We start from the raw sequence: 13,111 nt of genomic DNA on the forward strand, positions 1-13,111 counted from the left end.
GATGTACATGTCAAACATTCTAAATGGTAGGGAAGTCACAGGCAGTACTACAGCCAGCACCTTTGTTACCAATTCCTGCATTCGAAGAACATTTCATGTGGGTTATGATTAGTTGTGTAGCTCCCCTATCTAAAATAAAAGTGGAAACCAATATTTGCTAGCCATAATGGATGTGTCTACCAGATTCCCAGAGGCAATTCTATTATGGAGTCATGATTCGGAGATGCTGGTGTTGGTCTGGGGTGTACAAAGTTAAAAATCACACAACACCAGGTTATAGTACAACAGTTTTAATTGGAAGAACACTAGCTTTCGGAGCGACGCTCCTTCATCAGGTGATTGTGCAATTTCCTGATGAAGGAGCGTCGCTCCGAAAGCTAGTGTGCTTCCAATTAAAAGTGTTGCACTATAACCTGGTGTTGTGTGATTTTTAACTATTATGGAGTGTTACGGTAAAAAGGGAGGTGGAGGAGTTGGTAGCTTTCTTTACTCACTGTGGGCTCCGCAGAGAGATTCAGTCAGACCAAGGTCTCATTTTACCGCTCCGCTGTTCAAGGAAGTCATGGATAGTTTAAGGAAGTCATGGATAGCTTAGGCATACAGCACTTCAAATCAAGGGTGTCCCATCCTGAATCCCAGGCACCCTTGGAAAGTTAGCATCAGGTGCTGAATACCATATTAACAGCGTACTGTCAGGATTACCGGAATGATTGGAATGAAGGTGTCTCATTAAATTGTTTGCCATTAGACAAAAATTATTTGCCCCAAATAAATCTACTCAGTTTACTTCCTTTGAGTTAATATTTGAAGTCAGAGGTCCTTTGGAATTAATTGAATATAAATTGACAGGACCGAAGTCAGAGATCTCACACTCAGATTATATATGTGAGGTGAGGGAGAGATTAGATGGAGTAGGTGAGTTAGCTAAACAACACCTGAAGGGCACAGTATAGAATGAAGCACGTGGCAGATAAAAACTCTGAAATTTTGACGATTTCCTGTGGGGATGACGTATTAGTATTGTCACCAGTGATAGGAATCCCCTTCAATGCCAGGTTTAGGGACTCAGGAACAGAGTTATGGTCAGATGGACAAATTGTGTAGTTTATCTGTATGATGTAGTGATTTTTAGCAAGTGATTGAAAGCTCACGTGTTGCAGCTGCCAGAGCATGTTGAACGTTTACAAGAAGCAAACTTTGTAATAAACTTAAAGAAAACTGAATTCGCGAAGGCAGAGGTGACGTTCGTGGGACATTACATTGGACATGGAAGGTTGACCCCCGTGGAACACAAAGACAAAGGGCTTTGAGGAATTTACCCGACCATCCTCGATGAAAGAGTGAATTCGATCGGAAGTTTGTTCCAAACTTCAGCAGCGTATTGGCACTACTGATGGACTTAGTAAAGAAGGAAACATAATTGTGGTGGACAGAACAATGCCAGGAGGCATTTGAGAATTTTAAAGCAGGATTAATCACCGCACCAGTTTTAGCTACACCAAATATTTTGAAACCCTTTCAAAATTCTATTTGCTTCTAGGGATATAGGGTTTGGAGTTGTATTGATACAGTAAGATGATGATGGAATTGAATGGCTAATTGGCTACTTGTCGAAACAACACAATATCCATCAGAAAGAAAAATACAACATTCTCCATTATTGAAAAAGGATGATTAAGTTTCGCACTGACCTGACAATATTTTAATGTTTATGTGACTAATAAATTGTCGTAGATGGTTGTGGACAACGACAAACTTCTCGCGTTTTTTGGAATATTTAAAGACCAGAATATGAGAGCATTTCATTGGAGTCTTATCACACCGACTTTAAACTTACAAAATGTACATGCTGTGGGTCCTAAAATGTGATAGCAGATGTGTTATCGTGGATTTAAAGGAAAAAGTTTAGATAAGATTTGACTTATTCCCGTTTATATAGGTGTGTAAGATTAATATGATTGATATAACTGAGATTAATACTTTTGTATTTCATAATAACGGGATTAAGAATTAGAAGAAAAGAAACGAAGCCATCTTTTCATTCTGATTTTTGTTTCTGAAGGAGGGAGGTCTTATGAAGCAGAAAGCATGTTAGCTCACTTTAAGACAGAACGGGTTTTGTTGAATAGAAAGTACAGCACAGATGCAGGCTAAATGTCAGATTGTTCCTTATGTCACAGTTAGCTGTGAAATGGATACCTGAGTTTTGGTTGCTGTTTTGACAACAATTCAAATATAACCAAAGTGTTTAAATAATGGTCAGGACACCAGTAGCCAACGGAATTTTAATATTATTGTTTAGACACCTGGAAAGCAATCAAATTATGAGAATTGTTGTATCATGGGGAGTATACAAACCCAGCATTTGAACACTAGAGGGAGAGCCACTGCCATCCAACAACAGAGTAACTGCTGTAGAGCAGGAGTGCTAACTGGCCATCTCAAACACTCTCTTTCAAGGATACATGTTCATGTCAAACCGACTTGCAATAAAAAATGATCCAGGGAGATCAGCAGCTGGAAGAGTGAACACAGCGGGGAAGATAGAGACTGTGTGGTCTTGAGATTGTAATGTTTAATATGTGGGCTGTTGGAACAGAATATTTTTACAGAGTCGGAGTCAGATAGTAAGTAGCTAAGAAAAGAGGGGCTTGTATTTGTGAATAGTTGTTGTTTAGTGTTCACTATTAAAGTTAAGAAACTAACTTGTTATTTTTTGTATAAGTCGTGGAAAGTAGGAGATCTGTGTCACTCATATTTTAACAGATTACGAGGTGAGGTGAGCTTTTCTGGGTGTTTGGTTTTAATTAACAGAAGAATTCGACTCCACCTTGTAAATGTCCATCCACGCTAACCCCAATTCCCTGCAGTTGGCCCATATCCTTCCAGTCCTTTCCTATCGACATATTTATCCAAATGCATTGAAATGTTGTTAATTTACCCCCCAACCACATCTGCTGGCAGCTCATCCATACACCAGCCATTTATGTAAATAAGTGGTCTCTCAGATTCCCTTTTAATCCTTCCCCTTTAACCTTAAACTGATCGTCTCTCGTTCTCGATTCTCTAAACCTTGGAAAAAGACTGAGAGCATTAACCCAACCATCGTGATTTCATACAGCTCTATAAGGACTCCCTCAGTCTCCTACATGCTAAAGAAAAGGTCCGAGCTTGTCCAACCCCTCCCTATAACTCAGACGATTGGGTCCTGGTAACATCCTTGAAAATTTCTTCTGCACTCTTTCTAATTTAATAGCGTCCTCCCCATAACAAGGTGACAAAACTGAACACAATACTCCAAGTGCGGCCTTACCAAAGTCCTGTGTAACTGCAACATAAATTCCCAACTTCTGTTCTCCATGTCCTGCCTGATGAAGGCCAATGTGCCAAATGCCTTCTTCACTGCCCTGTCTACCTGTGGCTCCACTCTCAGAGAACCGTGCACCTGAACCCCAAGGTCTCTCTGCCCACTACACCGTTGAAGATCCTCCCATTCACCATGAAACTCCTCCCTTGCTTTGAGTTCCCAAAATGTAAGACATCACGCATCTATATTCAATTCCATTTGCCATTTCTCGGCCCACTTCCCCACCTGAGTGAGGTCCTGCTGCAATTTCTGATAAACTTCCTCACTGAACATGCTCCCACTTACTTTAGTGTCATCTGCAAACTTACTAATCATAACTTGTACATTCACAACCAATTCATAGATAACAAACAACAATGGACCCAGCCTCCAGTCTGACAAACATCCTTCCACTAAATCCTCTGCTTTCTACCATCAAACCAACTGTGTATCCAATTGGCCAGTTCCCCCAGCATTCCACGTGATGGAAACTTCCAGAGCATCCTGCCGTGTGTGACATTATCAAAGGCCTTGCTGAAATTCATAGAGACTATATCTACCCCTCTGCCCTCATCAACCTTCCTGGTCACTTCATCAAAGAACTCGAACAAATTTGGGAAGCATGATCTCCCACTCACAAATCTATGCTGGCTGCTCCGAATCAAACCCTGTGTAGGTAATGGGTACAGTCAATGGTATGCTGTCCTTCATTTTATGATGATTCGAGAACATAAGTAATGCCATCTTCCTGCAGTTTTAGAGCCTTGCTGAGAGAGCATTTGGGGCAATCTCTACAGATTTGATCTCCTTTGTAAGGAATGATCTCCTTACCACAGACACGGGTGATTGTAACATGAGGATAGAGTGAAGAAGCTAAGTGTTTAACCTGTAGAGATGTAAGGGATGAAGAAATGGTGACGCTGAAACACGAGGAGTGGCAGCGATCACTTATTTGCAAATGAGACATTGATAGGGTGAGAAATTCCATACTTTACCCAGGATTGATTGGTTTGATTTATTGCCACGTGTACCTCAGTACAGGGAAACACTTTATTTATGAGCAGTGGATACAGGTCATCGTAAGCATGGCCAGACAGATCATAGGGTGGACATAGACTTGGACAGAGTAAGGCACACAAGTTACACGGAACTGGACGTGCACTAGACAAGATCAACATGAATAATATCAGCATTATTTGAACTTAGTGAGTCCATTCATCAGTCTAATGTGACTTTCCTAATAGTCTATATGCTTTTACTAACTCTCCCCATGTTATTGTGCAGTCGGCGTGTGAGCCCGAACTGAACGTCAGGTTGCTCACAATCCCCAACAGCAGCCACAATACCTTCCATCTGAAACAGGTAGCCATTCCCACTAGCTTCCGGCCTGCATAAAGAACAGCAGGCTGTCTTCTCGGAAATGAAAGGTGACTTCTTGAGACTTCACACAAGACATATGGCTTCCCTCCACACTCCTCATGGCGAGAAAACCATGTTAAAGTCCCACGTGTGTGTCATGAGCAATGGAGCCAGGAGGAACAACATGGAGCAGCCTGTCTGTGCAGCCTCTGCTCCAACTGTTCATCATGTTAGAGCATCTATTAGGAGACAGTGAGGGCTGCCCATGCTGGAGATCAGAGTAGAGCATCAATTGCTTGAAAAGCACAGCAGGACAATCGACGTTTTGGGCATAAGCCATTCATCAGGATCAGCATCAATTAACTCATTCTGCCACTGTGTAAGTGCATTGAGGTGGGAATGGCCTCCTACTGTTCCTGTATAAGTGGCTCAACTGACTGAACAGCCTCCTACTGTTCCTGTATAAGTGGCTCAACGGGATGAAAGGCCTCCTCTTGTTCATGTGTAAGTAACTCAAGGGGCTGAATGGCCTCGTTCTGTTTCTGTGTAATTGACTCAAGGGACTGAATGACTTCTTCCTTGTTCAATTGGACAGAGCCAAGGGCCTGACTGGTTAGCCCTGGTTCCTGTTTAATAGGTCGATGTACTGACAAGTGTGATGATGCTGCAGCTTTAAGAATTATTTTGTCCTGGTTTCTTTGAAGAGAGAGATTGAATGATCATTAACAAGCTGGTTAGTTAAGACCACTGAGTAAACAGCGAGGGAGGCCTTGGGTTTATTTTAGTGCAGCCTGAATGGATGTGGCCAGCTCTCACAGATTAGGATCTTTGAGTTTGTGGCAATCTGTGACTGAATACTCAGTTTTGCCAAGGGCTGTGTTTATGGGATTTTCGTGTATCGGGCCAGTTCATTACTAATAGCTACACGATCAATTATTCTGTTAACTTGTCCAGGAGCTGACGGGCAACAAAATGTTCTGAACATTGTGGAATCTTCAGTGACCATCCCCACTTCTGATCTTATGGTGGGGAGTGTGGGGCGGGGAGACATTTATGAAGCAGCTGAAGCTGTTTGTGAAGTGGAACCTACCCTGAGGATCTCCCACAGAGGTGACCCAGGACTGAGATGATGAACATCTTCCTTTGTGCCATGTTTGACTCCAAACACTGGAGAGTTTACTCTGATTCCCATTAAGTCCAGTTTTGTCAACAGAAGGCAACCATTGCCTTGATATCAGGGCCAGTCATTTTTTACCTGAACCCTTGTCTCAACCTCTTTTGTTCATATCAACAGGCCATGGTATAGGCGCAGCAAGTGTTTTCTTCAAACAGATGGCATTGAATGCCAGGATTTCTCGTCTCAAGAGTGTTCGGGGAGTTAGATGACTGAAAGTATTTGAAGAGGAGGTAGATGGATATTGACCTGTCAGAGAGGTGAGGGCTATGAAGAATTGGGTATGGAAGAGGATTTGAGACCAAGAGCAGATCAGGCATGATCTTAGTGAAGGGCAAGGCAGGCTTGGGGTGTGAACGACCTGCCCCTGTATCTGATCTTCGCCCATTCTGTTATTGGAAAGTTAGTGGGTGTTATTTTCCTGAATGTTATGGTTTTGAATATTGCAGACAGGGAGACCAGAGGATTTTGTGAGCCATCGCTGAGTGAGGTATGGCGTCTGTATTCACAGTGAATCTGGGTCTACAACATGACCAACAAATGAAGCACAAGTTGCAGAGAGGGGAAGCTCTGTGAAGAGAGATGAGGGGCCTCTTTCATACCCGTGCCTGGGTCTTCCAATTATATTTCCCAAATCACCTCGAAACATGTGGGGCAGTCTTCAAGGGCAAAATGGTCTCCTCTGTTTCTGTGCAACAGGTTATAGGAGTAAGTGGCCTCCAACTGTTCCTGTCTAGCAGGTTTGAGGGGCTGGATGGAACACAGGAATATGGGACTGAGGAGCAGGAGAGGGTCATTAGACATTTTGAGCCTTCTCCACCAGGCACTAAAATTGTGGCTGATCAGGTTGGGGCCTACTTTTTTGTCTATATACATTATCTGTTATTCACTTCTCTACCAAATATTTACCTAACGCATCTTTCAATCAATGTGAACATAGAGGCACGATAAACTTCCAGTGAAGAGATTTCCGACTTGAAAGGTCCTTTCAGAATTTTTCATCATCCCTCTTATAGAATAAGAGCGTCATGCAGAACGGAAACAGACCCGTTAGTCCAATCTGTTCACTCCTATCAGATATCAAATCTGATCCAGTCCCATTTGCCAGCAATTGGCCAATATCCCTCCTCCTTCAGATACTTTTTAAATGTGTGATTGTAACCGCCTTAAGCACTTCCCCTAACAGCACTTTCTGTACACACACCACTCTCTGTGTGAAACATTTATTTTCAGGTCTCTTCTAAATCAATCCCTCTCACCTCCAACCTATGCCCTCTTCTTCTGGACTCCCTTATCCTGGGGAGCAGAACGTGGCTGTTCAGAATATCCATGCCCCTGCTGGTTTTATAAACATCTGTAATGTTACCCCTCAACCTCTGACACTCCGGGGGGACACACCTCAACGGAAATAGCCTCTCCCTGCAGTCAAACCTCCAGTCCTGGAACATCTGTGTAAGTCATTTCTGCAGAAAACCGAGTTGTACGCAGTATTCTTAAAGTGGCCTCACCAACATCGTGTACAGATACAACATACCACCACAACTCCTATACTCAATGCTCTGACTGATTAAGGCAAATGTGCCAAATGTGTTCTGCACCACACTGTCTACCTGCGACTCCACTTTCAAGGAACAATGCACCTGCCGCCCTATGCCCCTTTGTTTCACAACACGCCCCAGGACCTGACCATGAAGTATATAATGTCTGCCCTGATTTGCCTTCCCAAAATGCAAAACCTCGTATTTATCTAAATTAAACTTCATCTGTCACTCCTTGCCCCTTTGCCCATCTATTTATGGTATCGTTGTACTCTGAGATAATCTACTAAACCACCATTCTGATATAATCTGCAAACTTACTCTGTCCTCAATATTCACAACTAAATCCTTTACATAAATGATGAAATGCAGTGAACTCAGTACTGATTCTTACAGCACACTGCTGCTCAGAAGCCTCCAGTCTGAAAAATATCCCTCTTCCTTCAAGCCAATTGTAACTAGCTTCTTCTGTATCCCAAGTGACCGAACCTTACTCATTTGTCTACCAATCAGAATGAAATACTAGCTATGAAGACAGATTGAGTAGGTTAGGCTTATTTTCACTAGAAAAAGGAGATTGAGGGGGGACCTGATTGAGGTTTACAAAATCATGAAGTGTATAGCCAGGGTGGATAGAGACAAGCTGTTTCCCAGGTTGAAGGATTCAGTCACGAGAGATCGTGCTTTCAAAGTGAGAGGTGGAATGTTTAAGGGGGATACGCGCGGTAAGTACTTCACACAGAGGGTGGTGGGCATTTGGAACGCGTTGCCAGCAGAGGTGGTAGAGGCAGGCACGGCAGATTCATTTAAGATGCGTCTGGACAGATGCATGAGTAAGTAGTGAGCAGAGGGATACAGAAGCTGAGGAATTGTCCGACAGATTTAGACAGTACATTTGGATCGGCTCAGGCTTGGAGGGCTGAAGGGCCTTTTCCTGGGCTGTAAATTTTCTTTGCTCTTTGTTCTTTAAATGAACAACTTGCTGAGGTCCATATAGACAATGTCACCCAAACTGCCTTCATCAATCTTCTTTGTTACCTCTTAACCAAATTAATGAGACATGATTTCCCATGCAGAAAGCTACGCTGTGTACTCCGATCAGCCCTTGCCTTACCAAATGTATGTAAATTCTATCCCTCAGAATCCCCTCCAACAATTTACCCACCACTGACATCAGGCTCACCGGTCGAGAGTTCCCTGGCTTTTTGGGTCACTGTTTGCTTTTCTCGTCCCACTCCTGCACTGCTCACAACAGATGTTAAATGTAACCAGGTTGGTGTCATGCCGATCATATCGGTCTCAGACTGGGTCAGGGTCAATTTTAGGAACAAGTCAGGCTAGTTTCTGTAATCTACTCAAATAGCACGTTTATGATCCAGAGCAATTTTACTCAAACTATGATGGAAAGATGCATGTTTGGGTGTTGAAAATATATAATCAATATTTCCTTTTCTAAAAACACTGACACACACACAGACACACACACACACAAATAAACAAAATCTCTGCAACTTTAACTTGAAAGAACTTTGCCCAGATATTATTGTAACTCATGACAAAAGGAAAAATTGCAAGATTTTCCAAAACATCATTCTGCTTCTGAAGATATTGTTCTCACACAGCTGCTAGCAATGGGATTCCATCCTGGGAGAGTTGGATTTGGCTGAATTCCATTTGCTTTAGGCAGTGAGCAGATTCCAATGGATGCTGGTCAGGGATCACCCAAAGGGTAGCATGGTGGTTAGCATTGCTGCCTCACAGCACCAGGGGCTTGGGTTCGATTCCAACCTTGGGTGACTGTCTGTGTGAAGTTTGCACATTCTCCCCTTGTCTGTGTGAGCTTCTAATGGGTGATCCCGTTTCCTACCACAGCTCAAACTGTGTAGGTTAGATGGATTGATCATGCCAAATTGTCTGTAGTTTTCAAGGGTTTCTAGGTTAGGTGCATTAGTCAAGGGTAAATATAGGGGAATGTGTTGGGAAGGTTGGTATGGATTTGTTGGGCCGAAGGGCTTGTTTCAACAGTGCAGGGATTCTGTTCCAATAAGAATGGTAACGATGACTGTAGAGTTCGTTTTAGCTTGCACACATTGCTGTGATGAGGAACAATGAAGGAGAGAGAGTACAATAGGCCGTTCCTTCTCGGACAGATTACATTTTCTCCCTCTCTGAGCTGAGTCACACAATAATGTCATCCACTCCCAAACTGGACCATGTGAGGTCTCCTTGTACATGGTCCAAACTATGTCTCCATCACATTCCCTATTCCATGTTGTTGCATCATTGCTGCTGTCATACACAGAGCCATACCCTTCGCAGAAAATGGTCTCGGCCGATTTGAAATATGTTTACATAGCCCCGCGTCATTAAAAAACTGAAATGTTTAATTTATTCAGAATCCCTAAGTTAAAATGCATGCATTTTTAAAGAAATGCATAAATTTCTGGAAAAGCTTTGCAGGTCTGTCAGCATCCAGATGCCTTTTACATGCTGTATTTGTACCAGCCTCCACCACTTCCTCTGGCAGTTCATTCCATACACACACCAACCTCTGCGTGAAAAGGTGCCCCTTAGGCCTTTTCAAAAACGTTCCCCTTTCACTGTCAACCAATGCCCTCTAGTTTTAGACGCCCCTAATCTGGGAAAAACCCTGACTACTCACCCTATCCATGACCATTCTGATTTTATAAACCGTTACTGCTGTGAAATATGGCCCCAATCAACACGAATGGCTGTACTTTCAGTTATCCTGGGCCTAAATTCTGAAATTCAATACTGACACCTCTTCCTTCTCCATCAAGTCACAATTATAAATCCATTTTAATCAGTTTGTTCAGATGTATCATGAGGCACTTCTGTGAGCTTTACACCTAGACCTTTGTGCAATGAGGTTGGGATACTAGCATCACTCTTCAATACCCATAAAGTTGTAACATTATTCTCCTCTGTGGTTTGTTCATCAGTCTGTTCAGACATGCTGGGACATACCTCTGCAACAGGCAGGACTTGAATCCAGGCCTTCTATTCCAGACCTAGGAACACTACCACACAATTTCAGGAATTGGAATCAAATCCAGAGCTCTGGCTCAGAGACAGGGACACTACCCACTACACTACCATACCCAGATTTTGGTTCATATTTTAGTGCCCATCTTTCAGCTTGGTGTGGATTTATTATAATCAGGTTACCATTACTGAATTACAAACAACACTTTGCATTATTAAACAAATGCAAGACATTTGTCTCAACTGTAGGATATTGAGTGTATGTGCTGTGCCATCGAAATTAACTATAAACATCTTTAATTGCTATTATCTGTGGTCTGCAATATGAGAAAAAGAAATCCTGCTGACACAATCTGCCCAATGAAGCGTCTCAAATAGATATTTATTACTGAACACCAGAGACGAAGGAAGAGCTTTACTTCTGGTCACAACACACCGATCACCCTTACCCACCTCTAACGTGCGACTGCCCTCTTCCTAAAATGAAATGACACCAGGCCGCTGATTACTGTCTAGCCTCTCCTCCCCACTGACTGTGTCAGCAATCTCTCTCTCCTCGCCCTAACCACACAAGGCAAACCAAGCTCAGGGTCTTTGTGAAAATCAAGGCCGGAGTGTGCAGGCATCCTGGAGAGGGATGGGCATTTTAAAATTGAAGAGGGAGGGTGAGGTGGCAGTAATATCACTCACTGGGCTGAGGGGTGGCAGATGGAGTGTAGTTTGGATTAATGCGAGGTATTGGATTTGGTAAATCAAACAACAGCAGGACCGAGACAATGAAAAGCAGAGCCTTTGGCAGTGTTGTAGGACAGAGACCTAGCTGTCAGGTATAATTCTTTAAAATTTGCATCTCATATAGATAGTGTGGTTAAGAAGGTGTTTAACACACTTGTCTTCATTGGTCAGACCTTTGAGTATCAGAATTGGGACGTCATGTTGTGGTTGTACAGGATATTGTTGAGACCTCTTCTGGAATACTGTGTCCAGTCTGGTCACCCTGCCCACTCATTCCAAAGGCACACCACCCTCTGGGTGAAAAAGCTGCCCCTTAGGTCACTCTTAAATGTTTCCCCTCTCACCTTAAGCCTATGCCCTCTAGTTTTGGACTTCCCGTACCCTTAGAAAACACCTTGACTGTTCACTTTGATATTACTGACGTTGATATTATTAAGCTGGAGAGGGTTGAGAACAGATTAATCTGTATGTTGCTGGGAAAGGAGGGAGTGAGCTATAAGGAGAGGCTGGGTCGGCTGGGACTCGTTTCACTGGAGAGTATGAGACTAAGGGGTAACATTACAGAGGTTTATAAAATAATGAGGGGTACAGATAAGCTGAAGGGCTGATGTCTTTTCCCTAGAGTTGGGGATTCAAAACTGAGGGATATTTTAAGGTGCGAGGAAAAAGATTTACAAAAGTCACGAGAGGTAAATATTTTAGACAGAAGCTGGCATGTGTGTGGAATGAACTTCCAGAGGAAGTGGTGAAAGCAGGGACAGCTACAACGTTTAAAGGACATTTCGATCAGTACATGGATAAGACATCAGTTTGGATGGTGCTGTGAGCAGCTGCCCTCTCCCTCCCCCTCTCTGAATGAATCCCTGTTAGTTTTCACCCTCTGCCAATGCCTGTGCAGTGGCGTGACGAGGCCAGCAGAGGGTGACATTGCATTACTTTAAGCACCACAGAGACTGCCAGACCTGCCCCACCCAGAGACACACAGATACACGCACAGCAATTGTTAGGACACAACATTGAGCTCATCTGGTAATTTAAACTAAACATAAAGAAATGCTCAATTTGCTTTGTAAACTGTTAAAATATGAGGGACAGGTCTGCCAAATTCTACTGTTTAAATAAAAACATCAATTTATTTTTTGACTCTGAAAGTGAACATTTTACATTAACTATTCACAACTCTGGGACCCTCTTTCTCTTAACTGCTTATTACCCGACTCCAGCTCGATAGCAATATACTGTTTCTGGGTCTGCCATCCTCTCATATCACAGGTGCTTGTAAGCTGTCAGTTCAGAACAGCATTCACCCTCGCTTCAAGGTACAGTACACGCTTTCAACTTCATCACATTATACCCTGATGAATATCGATAAATGGAACCTATCCGGATTTCTTTTGCTCTCTGGTTTGTCAATATTTCATTTGCTCCGTCTGGTGTGTGCAGGATTTTTGTTGCTCCATTGACAGCATGTCGACTCTGTCCATAGGAATATATCAGTATTTCACTTGCTGACACTCGTGTGTGTGGGGGGCAGAATTTCAGTTGTTACATGGGGACTGTGACGCTATGACAATCTCAATGTTTGTAGATGGCACCGAACCTGGAAGAACTCTGAAGTCTATGGAGGAGAGTGTGGAACTCTAACAGGACAGTGACACGTTGGTGTAGTGTTCAGGTTTAAGGCAGATGGGGATCAGTGCAGAGCAGTGTGAGGTGATACACTTCGGTAGGAAAGACAATGAAAGACAGTTTAAAACAGGCTGTACCATTACAATGGAGCTTCAGGAGCAGAGAGCGCTGCGTGTATATGAGCACAGATTGTTGAAGATGTCAGGACAGGTGAGGAGAGTAGTAATTATCACAGATTAGTTTCAGTATCTGAGCTGTTTACAGGAGGAGGTGTAGGAGGGAGCCTCCGTGCTCCCTTCCTGGGAGGTGGTGGTGACGATGTGT

This window comes from Chiloscyllium plagiosum, unplaced genomic scaffold, assembly GCF_037043375.1.
Source record: "Chiloscyllium plagiosum isolate Xiang-an unplaced genomic scaffold, Cpla_swu_hap1 HiC_scaffold_18, whole genome shotgun sequence".
NCBI lineage: Eukaryota > Metazoa > Chordata > Chondrichthyes > Orectolobiformes > Hemiscylliidae > Chiloscyllium > Chiloscyllium plagiosum.